The sequence below is a fragment of the Canis lupus genome, chromosome 31 (genome assembly GCF_011100685.1).
Source record: "Canis lupus familiaris isolate Mischka breed German Shepherd chromosome 31, alternate assembly UU_Cfam_GSD_1.0, whole genome shotgun sequence".
Taxonomy (NCBI): domain Eukaryota; kingdom Metazoa; phylum Chordata; class Mammalia; order Carnivora; family Canidae; genus Canis; species Canis lupus.
In genome coordinates, this window is record NC_049252.1 from 19,023,119 (window position 1) to 19,041,570 (window position 18,452).

General features: G+C 34.3%; 2 long non-coding RNA genes across 5 annotated transcripts in view; one reads left to right on the top strand and one right to left on the bottom strand.

Moving 5' to 3' along the window:
• LOC111093550 overlaps positions 1-16,741 on the bottom strand; it is a 29,038-nt gene extending 12,297 nt beyond the window's left edge. Inside the window, exon 1 of the long non-coding RNA XR_005381961.1 lies at positions 16,628-16,741. This is a non-coding gene — a long non-coding RNA (uncharacterized LOC111093550). The remainder of the gene's footprint in view (positions 1-16,627) is intronic.
• LOC111093551 overlaps positions 1-16,746 on the top strand; it is a 37,461-nt gene extending 20,715 nt beyond the window's left edge. For 2 of the 4 annotated variants that reach the window (XR_005381962.1, XR_005381965.1), the window contains one exon: positions 14,872-14,998. This is a non-coding gene — a long non-coding RNA (uncharacterized LOC111093551). Of the gene's footprint in view, positions 1-14,224; positions 14,379-14,871; positions 14,999-16,467 lie in introns of those variants that run through there. The other 2 variants (XR_005381963.1, XR_005381964.1) reach the window with 2 other exon arrangements.
• Positions 16,747-18,452: the final 1,706 nt, after the last annotated feature.

The following is an 18,452-nucleotide window of genomic DNA, read 5'->3' on the forward strand; positions in this document are numbered from 1 at the left end:
ATAAAACAGCAATTATATGTTAATACAAATATTAATATGTATAATACATAAGTTTGATCCTTCTATATTAGAAAGAATTATATATTTTTTAAGTAAATGTAATTTCGTGTGGAGATTCAAAACCTTTCACATGTCGGAATTTGTGTGTTTTCAATGTCTGTATTATAAAAGGACCCTTTGTGAATAACATGTATATTAATTTGGAAAAATTGTAAATAACTCTGAATAAAGGAAATTGAGTAATGGTGAATTTGCATGGCAACTGTGAAATAATCAGGCAGGGATTAGGTACACTATAATGGCTTGAATTACATCCCCACAAAAATCACACAGAATTGTGGTCTAACATAATACTTATGTTACATACTTATCATACTTAACAGCACTTAGGAATGTGACCTTTGTTGATATTGTCTTTAAAGAGATAATCAAATTGTAATGAGGTTATTAGAATAGGCTCTAATCCAATATTATTGGTGTCCGTTTAAAGAGAGGAAATTTGGACAAAGAGACACATATAGAGAAGAGATGAAATGAAGAGACAGTGGTAAAGATGGCTGTCTACAAGGCAAGAGAGGGCTGGAGCAAATCTTATCACATAGCTCTCAGAAGGAATCAACCCTGCCAACACTTTGATCTTACACTTCTAGGCTCCAGAATCATGAGACAATAAATTTCTGTAGCATAAGGAATTGTTTGTGTTATTTTGTTACAGCAGTCCTTGCAAACCAATGTATGCAGGTAATAACTCTAGAAAATAGTATCTTAAATACATATCACTTTCTTAGTTATATCTTTTTACTTGAAAATAAATATTCATTAATTTGGATCTCCTTAAACCAACAATTCTTGTATTTATAAAGCCATGAAAAGAAAACATGTTGCAAAGGAAAGTAGTATAAAATAAGCAAACACTGAACAAACCTGAAATGGAAACCTAAGCATTTTTCTTAATATTATTTAATCATTTAACCCATATTAAAATTTTATGTACTTTTAATTATGAATTTGTATTATTAAGAAAAGAATGAATACATGTTACAATCTTTGAAATATCTCATATGTTGGTTTTTTGTTTGTTTTGATGCATAAACTTAAACTCTAAATTCCAACTGAAATTTGAAATATGTAGAAATCTAAAATTCCTCATCTTGCTAGCTCTTTAATTACGTAGACTCTGGGCTTTCATGCATCTGGTTAGACTAAAATGTGTGGGATGGAATGAACAATTGAAAAGTGATAGAAGTTGGCCTTGGAATTCTAGGCCTGGAATATTGAAGAAGTCACTTCTACTAGGAATTTAAGGTTGTTCAGGCCTTTATGGCATACAGAATATTGTATGCAATTTCTGTGCTCGAATCATAGCCTCCTAAGTTTCACTTATCCCTGTGGAATCCAATGCATGTGCTCTTATTCAACATAATATTTCCATATCATAAGATGATATTTTCCATATAAATTATGGCTAGTTTAAAAACTGTAGCCATTTGTAGGCCATGTGATGATGACCTCCATTTTCAAAGTCAGAGTGTAATCTTGCTACTTTGGTACTTCCCGCAAAGTTTAGCTAAATTTCAAAAGGGGGAGTCTATAATGCACATATGAAGACTGGATTGGAAAGACTTCAGCAGAAAAGAAATTGATACCTTGGCTGGATTATGTGTGTGCCCATGAATAGATGTGAGACCACAGATGGTATATCTTATATAGAAATAGACATAAAGAACATCATATATCCAAAGGTAATATTATGCATCCATATGTGAAAACAAATATATAATTCAAATGCTTAAAAAACGTTATAATTGTATGCAAACCAAAATAGTGACATTAACGAATTAGGAAATTGAGGGTCTTATTTTCACATATTGAATAAACTATAATCACATATCTTGTATAACTATCAAATTTGATTTTTAATTAACTAAATCTGGATTTAAATTTTCATTTCATAAGATCTAAAAATGCAACAGCAAAGATGTTAGAATTTTCTATAGTAAAAATTAAATATGTAAAGTCATCTATGAGTAGACTCTGAGATTCATGTGCATATTATATGTAGTTTTTCTGATATAGGTTGCCATTTTATGCCTTTTTAAAGTTATTTTGTATTCTCCGAACAAATATTAAGAATCAAATATATCTTGAAAATTACAGGGAAAAGAAGACATAAATATGTTCAGTGTTTTTGTATAAAATATGCTAAAAATATGATGTTTAGATACCTGTATTTGTTATTAAATCTCAAATAGTTGCATGGCTATGTAATTTCCCTCTTTTTAACAGTAGTGGAAATGCATAAAAGCAGATTTTGCCTGTATGAAATTACTGTGCTCATGATTGCTGCTTATGTATAATTTTAAAATCCATGATGTATCTTGAGAAATTTCTTGTACATATCTTAAATAAGGTTAAAAATGAGATTCACTTTATGCCTTATTTTTTAAAATAATGATTGTAAATGGAACAGATGGCAACACATGTGCTGCATTAGACCAGAAACAGCATTTAGAATTATTTAATTTGTAGTTCAATATTCATATTTAAGATAGGAAAAGGTAAATCATTGCAAAAGTTTGCAATGCAAATTTGCAATGCAATGTAGCCTCGGCTACATTGCAAACTTTTGTCAACACAATTGTTATAAATCTGGTGTTTGAAATATGAACATGATATAATAGTAGAAAGTCACATATATGCAAAGATGTAAAACATGTCTAAGATACTTTACATATAAATTCCACTTTTATGACTCATTTAGTGAGGAAAAATCATAGGAACCCTTAAGAGATCAGATTTTGCCAATTAAACCTATATAACTGTTAAGTATTCAGAGAATGAGTCTTATGAGCAAATCACTTTGTTTCAGGTTGTAATTTAAATCAACACATGAAAGCTAAACATTCCCTAATAGGGTACTCTTTCGTGTAAATGAATCAATCCACAAACTTACTCATGTTATTTTTGTACAGAGATGACATTTTCTCAGAGATTGACAAAGATAAATTTCAAGTAAGGTAGTTGATGACTTGGCAAATAGTAATTTGACAAGTTGTGTTCCTTAAAGAGGACCCAAGTAGGGAGTAATATGGCTTAAATATTGGCATGATTAATATTAATATAAATATACAATAGTGAACAGAAGAGATTGGTAGGCATCCTCTCCACTATGGTTCCTTGCCTTGTTTAAAGGTAGATACACCTCTAAAATTAGGTATAACATGAGATGCTTCTTACTATGGCTGAGGGATAGGAAATTTGGCTTGGATTACCTTAAATATACAGCCACATTGAACTAATTTTTACTACCTCTCTGCTACCATTCTTATATGAGCCTTCAAAGTATAGTATTTACCCAGATTACTGTAAAAGCCTCTGTTTTCTGCCTCTATGACTGCTCATTTAAAATTTATTCTCAGCAAAGAAACTAGAGCAGTTGTTGTTGTTGTTGTTGTTGTTGCTGTTTATAATAGCTATTAGATCATACCATTATTCCCTCAAAATCCCGCAAGGGCTCTTCTGTCCATGGTATCATACAAGACAGTACCTTACTCCTCTACCCCAATTATTTTTGACTTCTTCCCCTCTATTACCCTCATAGATTCTTATTATATTATAGTTCCTTACGTACATCTAACATTTTCACCTTGGATAGTTTTCACTGGCTGTTAACCTCTTCTTATAAAACTCTTCTCCAAGATATGAACAGAGATAGGGTCTTATTTTTTTCAAATCTTTACTGAAATCTCATCTTCTTAATGGGGCTACCCTCACAGTCTATTAAAAAGCATTATTTATTTTTGGCACTCCAAGATTTCTTATCTTGCTCTATTCTGCTTATTTTTATGCATAACATTTATCACCTCACATAGCAGGTTATTTTTTTTTCCTTTCTGTTTATTGTCTCTATAGCTCTGATAAAATATAAGTCCCCAAGAATAAAACTCACACTTTGGTATTTCTGGTATATAGTATGTACCCAATAAATGCATGTTGGATGGACGTGTGAATGGGAAAAAAAAGAGAGATGTGTATTTGGAAACTGTCATTGACATTCTAAGTGGCAGCCTCCCTTCTTGCTTGAGTATATTGTTGAGTAGATGCTAAGGGATTGATGCCAAGATTGTGATTTATTGCAGCAGTCACATATTGTTCTTGCCAATACAGAATGATATAATATTTGAAAATGTATAAAGAGTTAAATAAAAATAAAACCATATAATGATGTAATATGACCAAGTTTCAAAAGCATGAAATGTAATCCAGAGTATTATAAGATGATAAATTAAGATGAGAAAATGAGAAATGGAAAGAAATCAAGAACTGTCTAGCTCTTTCTTTCCAACAGGACACATTTTATATCACTTTTAAAATCTCAAAGTAATATCTATATATCCTTATAGATCCACACATGTATATCTATATAATTACATATACATACATATGGGCATATGTGTGTGTCTATGTGTGTGTGTATATATGTATAGATATATACATACATACATATATATACAGATATATACATGAGGAATTAAATCCATGTTTTACATAATGAAAATATAGTACCATTATATTTACATAGTCATCATATCATAAAGAGAACAAAAAGCTTTTTTTTAATTAAAAAAAGTTTAGACTCTAATTTATCCAAAGTATTATCTATTAAATAGGAATATGTCAAGAACTCTTTTCTACCACAATATATAATCTTAGTATTGGTTTTAAATGTATAGACATTCTTTAATTAATGTATGATAGTTCTTCTTCTGCAATCTAGTAACTAGGTTATTTCTTCTTGATTTCTGATCTAGGAAGTAAAATCATTATTCAGATACATGGGTACATGGGTGAACTTTTTTCTCTGAGTTACAATTTGGACAAGAATTTTTAAGACCTGGGCTATTTTTTTTTTTTTTTTAATTCGTGAGAGATACAGAGAGACATAGAGAGAGAGGCAAAGACACAGGCAGAGGGAGAAGCAGGCTCCATGCAGGGATCGCGACGGGGGACTTGATACCCGGTCTCCAGGATCAGGCCCTGGGCGGAAGGTGCCGCTAAACCGCTGAGCCACCGGGGCTGCCCAGATGTGGGCTATTAATGCAAAACATTTTCATTTTGTTTTCTTTCCTTTGAATATTACTGAGTCTATTTGGTTAGTTTTTTTTTTTTAATTTTATTTATTTATTCATGAGAAACACGGAGAAAGAGAAGCAGAGACACAGCCAGAGGGAGAAGCAGGCTCCATGTAGGAAGCCTGATGTGGGACTTGATCCTGGGACTGCAGGATCACGCCCTAAGCCAAAGGCAGATGCTCAACCGCTGAGCCACCCAGGCATCCCGGTTAGATAGTTCTAAACTAGAGGGTGAAAGAAAAACAATGAACTATTATATGTTTAACTTTATTGCAGAGGAAGGATAAGTGGCAGTGAGAAAGAAAAAAGGAATAAAAAGTGAGAAAGAACTGACCACAATAAATGTGAACTATCATAAAAGGTGGATTATCTCCCCTATGAGAAGTAGAGGGGCGCCTGGGTGGCTAGATCAGTTAAGCATCTGACTCTTGATTTCAGCTCAGGTCATGATCCCAGGGTCATGAGATCGAGCCCTGCATCTGGCTCCACACTTAGCAGAATCTGCTTCTCTTCCTCTCTCTCTGCTTCTCCCTGTGCAGTCTCTCTCTAAAATAATAAATAAATAAATAAATAAATAAATAAATAAATAAATAAATAATAAATAAAAAATCTAAAAAAATAAAAAAAGAAGTGGAATAAACCAGGATATAGGAAAACCCACTGTGACAAAGAGAAGTCTAAGGAACTATACAACATGTATCAAAAAAGTATATTTTAGGCTCTTGACAGTTCCATCAAGCCTATGAAGCTAAAAATCTTCTCTCTCAGTGGTATGGAAACAAAGGAGAATGATGTCCTGATGTTAAAATGATTTCTCCTTTATATAAAGGACCAGAATTTCTACATAAGGGTGCTTATTTATTTATGTTTCTCCTTTCTTTATTTTGAGGTTTACAGCCTTTTACATGGGTAATTTATAATTCTCACTGTATTTGAGAGCCTTAGCATACAGTAAAAAATGCAGGTCCTTGGATGTTGAAGATGAGTTCCTTTTTTGTTCTAAGATAGATTTCAAGTAGAAAATCTTGTTCATTGGTTTACATGTGAATTCTTCCAATGCTATGATTCAAAAATATTCTTAAGAAAATCAGTTAGAAAGGTAGTCATTAAAATTATACTATGAAGACATGAAAGATACACATAATTGACCCAGAGAGAAGTAAATTTAGGAAAGATCCCATGAGAACTGCAATAGTCAGGAAGAATGGTGTTTATGCAATCATGTGTAATAGGAACCTAACCTAACCCAAATCCACAGTTGTGGGCTGAAGAAACTCTCAAATGCAGCCCTTAGAGACAAAAAAAAAAAAAAAAAAAAAAAAACGCTATAGAAAGAAGTGATTAGGGGGCACCTGGCTGGTTCAGTGGTTGAGCGTCTGTTTGCCTTTGACTCAGATCATGATCCCGAGGTCCTGGGATTGGGTCCCACATGGGATTCTCCTCAGGGAGGGAGCCTGCTCCTCCCTCTGCCTAGGTGTCTGCCGCTCTGTGGTGTGTCTCTCATGAATAAATAAATAAAATCTTTAAAAAGACAAAAAGAAAGAAAGAAAGAAAAGAAAGAAAGAAAGAAAGAAAGAAAGAAAGAAAGAAAGAAGGAAGGAAGGAAGGAAGGAAGGAAGGAAGGAAGGAAGGAAGGAAGAAAGAAAGAAAGAAAGAAAGAAAGAAAGAAAGAAAGAAAGAAGAAAGAAAAGAAAGAAAGAAAAAGAAGAAAGAAAGAAAGAAAGAAAGAAAGAAAGAAAGAAAGAAAGAAAGAAAGAAAGAAAGAAGAAAGGAAAAGAAAAAGGAGGGGTTTAAAGTACTTTGGTCCAAGTATGTTGCTCTGAAGTACCGTGAATTCATCAGCCATTGAAGCAAACAAAAAGATGGAATCACAGAGCTTGTGTTCCTTTCTTCCCTGCAGACCTCCCTCTGAAAGATGAGAATTTATGGCGCTGAATACATAGACAGCAAAAAAGCAAATAATAGACGATAGACCATCTGTGATAGAAGGCTAGAAGCCATATTTTATCAAGGAATTATACAAACATCAGAATTCAAAGTCCTAAGTGCTAAATATAAACCTAGCACTGAGGAACTCTAAGGTATTCAGATCCAGCAAAAATTTACCCTTTTCAGGGCCAGCTATATAAGCTGCAGGGCTCAGGGCAAAATAAAAATGGAAGAATACTTTATTGAAAATGGAAGAAAACAACACTATTTTTTTTAAAGATTTTATTTATTTATTCATGAGAGAGAGAGAGAGAGAGGCAGAGACACAGGCAGAGGGAGAAGCAGCCTCCATGCAGGGAGCCCGATGTGGGACTCGATCCCGGGACTCCAGGATCACACCCTGGGCTGAAGGTAGGCACTAAACCGCTGAGCCACCCAGGCTTCTCAACAACACTCTTTAGGTACTAAAATATAATCTCTCCTGTATGTTAGTAAATTGAACACCAATAAAAAATAAATTAAAAAAAATATAATCTCTCTAGGTCAGCTATGGGACCAGTTTACTTGCTACTTAATGTCATTCTAATTAAATAAAAATAAAAATTTTAAGTTATTAGCATGATTATTACTTTCCATCTTCACATTGTGCAAAGTCAGTTTTAGAGGCTAATATAACAAGCATACATCTTGCATAAAAAATGACCGAAGTCACCTATTTCACACTGATAGCTGGTAGATACGTATGTTCTTACCATAATAGTGGAGGTGTTGTGTATACTCAATTGTATGTTGTTTATTTCACTTCTTGATATTTGCACCTTCTACTAATACTCTCTAGCTTTGACTTACCCATAAGATAGGACTGAAAGGAAAAGGAACTATGAGTTGCCCTATCCTTCCTTTCTTTCTGTGTCATCGCCTTTGAAAAAATGGCTGCCTAATACATAGAAGTGATGTGATAGATAAAGGCTAGTAATTCATGTTTCCTAGAATACCATTACCTCCTTTCTGTGTTCAAAGAAAGTTCCATTTCAAGTGGAAAATGTGGCCCCTCTGAATTATTAATACCTTTACTTAGTCATAGAGGTAACAGAGAAAAGGCAGTTTTGCTAATTCTAGGACTCTGACTTTCCTCTTCTTAAAGCATTTATTCTAGAAAGTGTATGCTGTCCCCCTTTGAGATGTAAATCTTTTTAAAAGCTTCTTGCCCACTTGTTTATTTTTACTTTCGTTGCCTGTGTTTTGGGTGTCATATCTAAGAAATCATTGCCAAGACCAATGTCAAGAAGGTTTGACTTCACTTTTCTTCTATAAGTTTTACAGATTCAGATCTGATATTTAAGTCTAATCCATTTTGAGTTAATTTTGTGTATGGTGTAAGATGGAGTCCAATTTCATTCTTTAATATGTGGATATCCCATTTTCCCAAAACCATTTGTTGAAGACCCTGTCTTTTCCCCATTGCATGTTACTGGCGTCCTTGTGAAAGATGAGTATGTGTGGGTTTCTTTCAGGGATCTCTATCCTCTGTCCTTGTGTCAGTACCATACTGTTTTAACTTACGTTAGCTTTATAATATAATTAGAAATCAGAAAGGGTGAAACTTCTGGCTTTATTCTTCTTTTTCAAGATTACATTGGTTGTTCTGGGTCCTTTGTGGTTCCACATGATTTTTAAGATTTTTTTTTCTATTTCTATAAAAAACAACACTGGGCTTTTGATAGAGATAGCATTGAATTGGTAGATTATTTTTTTGTAGTATGGGCAAAATTTTAATAATATTGTCTTCCAAACCATGGACATAGGTTGCCTCTTCATTTATTTGTTTCTGTTTAATTCCTTCTACAAGTGTTTTATTGTTTTAATGTACAAATCTTTCACTTCCTTAATGAAAGTTATCCCTGAATATTTTTTATGCCACTGTAAACTGGATTATTTTCTTCATTTCCTTTTTGGATAATTTAATATTAGTGTATAAAAGCACAACCTTTTGTGTCTCTTGATTTTTCTATTTTGTAACTTTATTGATTTTATTACTTCTAACTTTGTTTTTCTTGTGGATACTTTTTGATTTTCTACATGTAAGATCATAACATTTGCAAACACATTATACTGTTACTTCTTCCTTTCTGATTTGGATGCTTTTTTTTTTCTATTTCTTGCCTGAATAAAACTCCTAGTACTAAATTTAATCATAATGCTGAGAGGGGGATATTTATCTTGTTCCTGATCTTAGGAAAAAGCTTTTAAGATTCACCATTGAGTATGATGTTGTTGTAGGTTTTTCAGATAAAGTTTTTAGTATGTTGAGGTAAGTATCTTTACCACCTAAATTGTTGAAAGTTTTTATCATGAAAGAGTATTGTGCAGCTCAATTGATTTTCTTCATATTTTGTTGATTTTTATATCTGTGTTCATCAGGGCTACTGATCTAGAGTTTTGTTTTGTACTGTCCCTTTCTGCCTTCAATGTCAGGGTAATACTGCTTCACAAAATGTGTCTGGAAGTGTTCCCTCTTCTTCAATTTTCAGGAAGACTTTAAGAAGGATTAGATTAATTCTTTTCTAAATTCTTGGTAGAATTCACCAGTGAAGCCATCTGGTCCTGAGCTTTCTTCTTCTTCTTCTTCTTTTTTTTTTTAAAGATTTGTTGATTTATGAGAGAGAGAGAGAGAGAGAGCACTCAGGAACACGGTGAGAAGGGGCAGAGGGAGAGGGAGAGAGAGAATCTCAAGCAGACTCCGCTGAGCATGGAACTCAACAGGGGACTTAATACCAAGGCCCTGAGATCATGACCTGAGCTAAACCCAGAAGTTGGATGCTTAACCATTTGAACCACCCATGCACCCCTGACCTTTTCTTTGTTTGTTGTTTTGTCTTATATTTTTAATTTTTGATTTAATATTCTCATTCATTATTGTGGTCTACTCAGTCTTTCAATTTCTTTGTGATTCAGTATTAATAGACTATATGTTTCTAGGAATTTACCCATTTGTTTTAGGCTTTTCAATTTGTTGGTGTTTAATTGTTCATAATAGTTTCTTATGATCTTTGTTTATAGTCACATCAGCTGACTGAAAAGTTTCTGCACAGTAAAGAAAAACAATCAATATGATGAAAAAGCATCCTACAGAATGGGAGAAAATATTTACAAACTGTGTATATAATAAGAGGTTAATATTCAAAATATATAAGGAACACCTACAACTCAATAGCAAAAACAAAACAAAACAAACAAAAAACAAGTAACCTGATTTAAAAATGGGCAAAAGACTTGAGTAGACATTTCTCCAAAGAATACATACTATGGAAAATAGTTATATGGCAAGATGCTATTCAGTGCAAATCAAGACCACAATGAGACATCACCTCACATCAGTTCAGATGGTAATTATCAAGCAAACGAAGATAGCAAGTATTGGTGAAGGAGTGGTGAAACCCTGGTGCATTGTTGGTGGAAATGAAAAATCGTGCAGCCACTATGGAAAACAGTATGGCAGTGCCTCAATGGATTAAAAATAGAAATACTATATGATCTAGAAATCCCACTTGTGTGTGTATATGCCAAAAATAATTGAAATCAGAATCTCAAAGATCAATCTGCACTCTCATGCTTATTGCAACATTAGTCACAGTAGCCAAGTTATGGAAAGAACACAAAGTCCCCTGTTAGATGAATGAATAAAGAAATGTGGTGCTACATACAATGGAAAATCAATATAAGTAAGTTTCTAGTATAATTTTCATGGAATAAGTGAAGCCAATTCTGGAAATTGTAGGAAACAAAAGTATCAACCACTAATTATTAACCATACCATGAGCTATAAGTACTGGAATTATCATGGTAGTTATGATCTGTTACATCTCCATAAGTGACTTCTTGGTATTCAATCATTTTAATACTTTTGCATCTGCCTAATAAAATTTAATGTACTGACAAACAAAACACTTAAATTTTAAGATACATCTCAAGAATTTTAGATGTCTGTCATCTAAATTATTCATATAATTTAGGTATCTGAAAACTTATTCTGGCAATCTTGAGATTAGATACTGATCAGGTGGGAAAAGCTAGCTTCATGAAGAAAAACGATATCTTCACTCTGGATGTGGGTTTGTAGTAGAGAAGATAAAATTAATAATGGTTTAAGAAATAGAAAATAAGGTATTTGATGATTTATTACCATGGGGGAAATGGAAATTCTAAGATGGCTTACATTTTTCTGACTTGAATAATTGGCTGAGAGGGAATTCCACTAACCAAAACAGACAACACAGCAAGAAAGCAGACCTGAGTTTGGGGAAAAAAAAGAAGTGACTTTAAGATACAGGCAATAAAGGATGCCTGGGTGGCTCAGCAGTTGAGTGTCTGCCTTTGGCCCAGATTGTGATCTCAGAGTTCCGGGATTGAATTTGACACCAGGCTCCTTGCGAGTAACCTGCTTCTCCCTTTACCTGTGTCTCTGCCTATCTCTTTGTGTCTCTCATGAGTACATAAATAAAATCTTTAAAAAAAAATACAGGCAACAAAATGATTGATACATTAACCCATTCACACAGAAAATGTTAATTTAATGATTATTACGCTTCACATGCTCTTTTGAGATCTGGGAACATGGTAGGGAACAAAGCAAATATAATCCCTCATTTTATGGAATTTTAGTAATGGAAATTATACACCCCTAAAAAAGCCAGATATAAGATAATGTCTGATATTAATTGTCCAAGAAAAACAAGAACAGAGAGTTGTAAAAAAGTAGGGAAACATAGGTGTATTGAATAGTACAAATGCACCACATCCATTAAGTAAACATCATTCTTGTGAAAATATGAATACATTCAATAATCAGGAAGTTTCTAATCACCTCAGAGAAAAAGATTAAGGTTAAAGATTAAAGAGAAGATATTCCAGTCCGGGTTGTGATATGAAGAAATTCTTCCATTAGTTTGAAAGAAAAGTCTATATAGCACAATATTTAACAACAGTGAAGACCATAACTTGGTGGAGCTTGCAGGAAAGCTGGAAATCAACAAAGACTGCCCAAATAAAAACAAATACAAGTTATTTATTCAGAGATTGCTACGGTTAGGAAATCAGCCACCAATCCCTGTGTTTGTCAGAGATTTGAGACAGTCGGGATGTGGGGATGCCTTATGTAGAAATAAAATTGGGGAGGAGGCACGTGGATGGCTCAGCGGTTGAGCGTCTGCCTTGGGGTCAGGAAGTGATCCCAGGGCCCTGGTATCCAGTCCTGCATTGGGCTCCCCACAGAAAGCCTGCCCTCCCTCTGCCTATGTTTCTGCATCTCTCTGTGTCTTTCCTGAATAAATAAATAAAATCTTTTAAAAGAAGAAGAAGAAGAAAGAAAAAAGGAATGTATCAGATATGCTCTGATTCAAATTTTTCTCAGGTGTAGAAAATAAAGACCACTCAAATGAGAACAAAAAGAGTCTATCTGTTCAGGCTTTGCTATACAAGGAGCCAGATATTATCACTTTCCTTTGTCAGAGTCTCAAAGTCAGGTAGGAGAGTGGGAAGGCTTTATTATGAAAAAGAAAGACAAGGCTTAAGAGTATGCTCTCACTGGGGACTGTTAGCATAAGGAAGCCGGGCATGCACTAATTACAAGTGGGCATTTTATGTGGTTTGGGGAGCCATGTGGCATTCTCTTGGCCCAAGTTAGCAGTAGGATAAAAAATAAAAGAAAGCTAGCAGTCATTAGCCAAGTCTTGACTCTTCCAGGCCAATAGCTGCAGAGGTTTTGGGGCTTGTTTCTGGAGAGGTTGTGAATTAGAGATCTGTTGTCATCTCTCATCTAGCCATTTTTCATTTATACATTCAGTCTCTCACTTGTGCTGTGCTACAGTGCCCAGATTCCCCCTTGAAAAGGTGAGGGATCTATCCCTTCAGCATCTGGAATTGTCTGCTACCATGCTCAAATCCATGTCTCCTCCCTTTTAAATAGCCTACATCCAATTACTGGTTGTGGTGCAGTTTGAAGACCCAAGTCGCCCACTCCAAGACTGAAGAGATATCAAGCTCCAGAGCGTCCCACGGGATTTGCAAAGGTCAAATTGTGACTGAATTGCAGTTCCACTTCTCTCTCTGTCCAGTCCTGTTTTTTCATTTCTTTCATTTGCTGCTCACAAGACCACTCCCAGTACACTTCCTTCAAGCTTATGTGTTCCCGAGAAACCTGATCCCCCACATCAAACACTCATGTTTTTCTGTGAAGGATGATACTTCCATACTTCTCAGCTAGAGATACAAGGTCTCTTTGGCCACACCTGTACAACAACTTGCAGTCTCCATTAACAGAATTGTTTTTAAACATGAGGGTTTATAATTTTAATTAAAATTGCATCATACATAATGATATATCTATATATTTATAGAGATATTTTTGAATCTAGGGGAATAAACGTCTTCGTGGGTTGGAAATTTATATACTGTCCAAAGCAAGTGTTTCAATTTCCCTTCCATGTTAGATTCTAATTTTTCATAACACTTTTTTTCACTTATTTCTTTTATTCTCTCCTTTATATTGAACTTTTTTATATAATGCGTTTTTCTGAAACTCTAATATCCAAACTTTGTTAGTTTCTCAGTTTTCACCTCATCTCATATCTTTCCATTGTGATTTACTGATACCTGCTCACATTTTTTTTTCTTTTAATGAAGTAAAAAATGCTTGGTTGTGCCACACTGAGAACTCTGCTCTCCCCTATTCTAATCATCTGTTTATTTTTGTATTCTGACTAATAAATTCTATGCACTTAAAGCAATAAGTAATAAATATTTATTAAATTATTAAAGTGTCTACATAGGCATAAAATCTGTTTGCAAATATTTTTCTAAAATGTTCTCAGAATTGATACTTATGTATTTACAACTGTCAATCAATAGGGATGGGATATCAAGACCTAAGGAAATATATAATTTCTTCAAGTCGTCGAACTCATTAGAGACAAGCAGGATTGGAAGTGATATTAAAATCTATAAATAATTACTAGAGAACACTTGATCAACTCATTCATTTTTCACATATGAATTATTTGGTTATCTTGAAATAAATAAAATAATTGAAAAGAAATAAGATAAGATAGTTTAAAATGGACTTGATTCATCATATTTTATTTAATTATGTTTCCTGCCATTTATAGGCACAGCCATTTGCCAAATGTTTCACACACAATACATTACCCATATCAACTACCTTGAATGTCAAGCAAATACTAATGTGTACTTCGGAAGTGCAGTAATGGGGAAACAGAAGTTCACTTCATTATCATGCTGAATACCTGGTGATTAAAACAGGTCTCTCTACTAACAAGAACTATGCTTTTGTCATTTCCACCACAGGCTTCTTAATATATTGTTAGGTATTTTTACACCTGAGTTACATTTTTGTCCTATTACTTTTGTACTTTTTAAATAAAAATCTGAAAATGAGTAAGATCGTAAAGATGCTTTATTTTTTATTATACTGGAGAATGTTTCTCTAAGACTCTCACAGTCATTTCTAATGTACCTCACTGATGCCAAGCAATGAATTTCACTTGAATTCTCTTGAATTGGCTTCAAAATGTAGTAGCTTTTAATTAATCTCTTCTTTGCTAGTTTTTCTCTACTTTACAATCCCCATTAACTTTAAATAACGTGTCTCAGGCCATCAACTTTTATGCTTTTGTTTTTTTTTTTTTTAAGAGTTTGAATAAATTTAATTACTGAATGCTTTCCCAGGGTTCTACAGCTTTGGTAGACACTTACTTTCCTTTCTTTTTTTTTTTTTTTTTTTTTGTCTTCACAGATCATATTGATGACTGCAATTTCTAGGATATTAGCCATATTTTTATGTTCCTCTCCACAGGATGTGTAAAAACAGATGTCAATCTTCTCAGTTCAATAGAAGTGGTATGTTCATGAAAATATTAAAATGGCAAGTATTCACAAGAACAATTTTATGCATTTTGCTTATTTATTTTTTAAAAGATTTTATTTATTTATTTGAGAGAGAGAGAGAGCACAAACTGGAGTAGGGGCAGAGGGAGAGAACATCAGGCAGACTCACCATAAGCAGGGAACCTGACACAAGGCTGGATCCTATGACCCTGATACCATTGACCAGTGCTCACCCAAATGAGCCACCTAGGCACCCATAATTTTGCTTATTTATATGCATCTGTCCTGGCAATCTTCTGATTCTTCATAAATAATGAAATCTTTGTTATTTTTTCTTTAGTATGTAAATATATAAATATTTTTCTTAAATATATAAAAATATGAGAGAGAGGGAAGGACACAAAGTGATCAGTATGTGACTATTCACTACAGTAGTTCACAATTATTTGCTAAGCCCAAATTGGAACTGAATTTACCACATTTCAAAAACAGCTGCTACAAGAACAGCTCTTTAATTTTCACACTCTCATGAAAGTCTGCCCACCAGAAAATTCATGCCTTTGAAATAGAAATTAAACGTGGGTGAAAGAAAAGTTCACCAGCATTTGGAGCATCTAGAAAGAAAGCCAACATCTGCTCTTGTTTGGCCAAGGAAAAGGAGAAATAGGGTGCATGCTTTTGTATGGACGCTGTTCCATGTCAGGGCACACAGTTGGGAAGACAGAAAGCAGACTTCCTCTCTTTTCAAGCAAATAAACTTCTCTTGTGTCCTCTCATCTCTGCTCTATTTTGCCAGCCACCACACAGGTATGCCATTTCAGAATAGCAGAGCAAGAAGATGGAAGGAAACTTGATTTCTCACACAATGTCACCAATATTCCCTTCTAGGACTGCTGAATATCAGATTATTATGAAATAGAGAAATCGCTTTCTAAATCATCTCATTTGCCATTGTTTTATCCCCCTCCCCAAGTTATATTTAGATTCCAGGTAACATACAGTGTAATATTAGTCTCAGGTATAGAATTTAGTGATTATCACTTACATACAACACCTGGTGCCTATGACAAGTGCCCTCCTTAATCACCATCACCCATTTAACCTACTCTGCCGCCTCCCCCCACGTCCCCTCTGGTAACCATCAGTTTGTTCTCTATAGTTAGGAATCTCTTTTTTGATTTACTTCTCTTTTTTTTCTCCATATGTTTGTTTTGTTTCTTAAATTCCACATACAAGTGAAATCATATAGTATTTGTCTTTCTCTGAATGACTTATTTTGCTTAGCCAAATTATGGAAAGAGCCCAAATGTCCATCAACTGATGAACTGTTAAAAAAGAGATGGTATAAATACACAATAGAATTTTACTGAGCCGTAAGAAAAGAATGAAATCTTGCCATTTGCAATGATGTAGATGGAGCTAGAGAGTATTATGCCATTATGTTTTAATTGTTTGGTGTTGCAGCCAGGCCTGTATCCTAAAAAGCACAATTGTTTCTTTACAGGTAAACCTACGGGAACACCTGGAAGCAAACACAAATAACTCCTATAAGAGAATAAATAAACAAAAAGCAGCTGAACATAGACTCCCAATAGAAATCACAAAATAGGAAGAGATACACACTAAGGTGGTCATGTTTCAAGCAATTCATGAAATTAGCCTACCTTGTTATGAAGGAATATTTCTGAAGATGTCCTCAATGGTTATAGTCAGTAAGTGTAATGTCTCCCTGGCCATCCCACAGCAAAACCAATCACTGTATTTAAAGGCATCATAAGGGATCCCTGGGTGGCGCAGCGGTTTGGCGCCTGCCTTTGGCCCAGGGCGCGATCCTGGAGACCCGGGATCGAATCCCACGTCGGGCTCCCGGTGCACGGAGCCTGCTTCTCCCTCTGCCTGTGTCTCTGAGCCTCTCTCTCTCTCTCTGTGACTATCATGAATAAATAAATAAAATCTTTAAAAAAAAGAAATAAAGGCATCATAAGAGGACCAGATGAACTTTGATGATAACCAGTTTGACCTGTAATGATATGGTGAAATTTTCCTTTTTAGAGGTAAAAATCAACATTATTCATTTCCAAAAGGATGGGTAATCCATCTTCATTGAGATGAAAAAAATTGTTGTACAACATAGAATATATAAAGGAAAGAATCTTCATAAAAACAGCATTGACTCTAGGTGGAGACTAATGAGTTAAGTCGAATACCAGAAATTCAGTGTATGTTTGATGACTTTCTCCACAGCGCGGAATAAATCAACTTACATCAGAACTATTTGTTTTTGTACACTATTGGTCAGGAGACTGCCACATTATCTTCCCAAGGTCATGACAAAGCCTTGCCAGATGCCTTATCAGCACTTCTGGAACAAGCTGAAAATTCACTAATGGTAGCATTATTGTCTAATCTTATTTTTAAGGTGAGTAACCTAGTTACTACTTGCCAAAAGGTGAGTTCTAAAGAGCAGAAGATTCTTTAGAGATCAAAAAATAACCTTTGTAAAGGATTTGGGAATTTAAAATAGTAGAGCAGAAAAGGGGAAAGAAACTGGAAGATGGAAAAAGACCCATCAACTATGGTAGATCATTTACTTAAAATGTTAGTTTTAAGTGCTGTCATTTACAAAGATTCAGCTAGTTTGAAAAACAGCTTCTTGAGTTTTCTAATTTCTCTCATCTCCATTTTTACTTCCCTGAAAGGTTAGAGATCTCCCATTATTGTCTCAGGCTTAATTAATTCTGCATCACCAATACATATTTATTAATTTGTAGACTTCAGGTGTCAGCCTGGACACAATCACTTCTTGTTGAAACATTGAATTTTGAATATTTTTAATAAATACAATAAACTTGTTGTACTTTTTAAAGCCCCTTTTATCCCACAACACCCTGTCTCTCTTATTCATGTGTATGGTAATGTGTATATCCTACAGAACAAGAGCTGTAAGTTGCTTAAAACAAACTCAGGATCAAGAAAAAAAATAATTGATAAATATATTTCTTAAATTTTCAATGATTATTTCTGATTGGAAATTATCTTGTCTAAGTTTCAAATGAAGAATTGTTTTGCCTCATAAAGAAGTTCAGATGTAGTCTGATTTGCTTTATCTGATGGTTTTTAAAAGCTTTGCTAATTAGGCTTAGTGGGCAAGAAATGGCTCTCTGCAGAGACTGATAAAGCTACAGGAGTGAGGGATAATGCCAGGAGCATGGCAATTCAGGAAAATGAGTTTTTGAGACTGTGCCCTGCGTGATTTGCTGATACTGTAACAATCTGAGGTGGCAGCAAAAGAAAGGGACAGATGGCAGGAAACAAAGGTGTCAAATAAGAGTGTTGGTAAATTTCAGAGTTACCTCTTGTTATGGGCTGAATTGTGTTCACTCAAAATTCATATGTGGAGCTCTTGACCCTCAATACCTCAGAATGGAGACAGAATCTCTATAGAGCTATTTAATTTAAAATGGATTCATTAGGGTGAACCTTAATCCA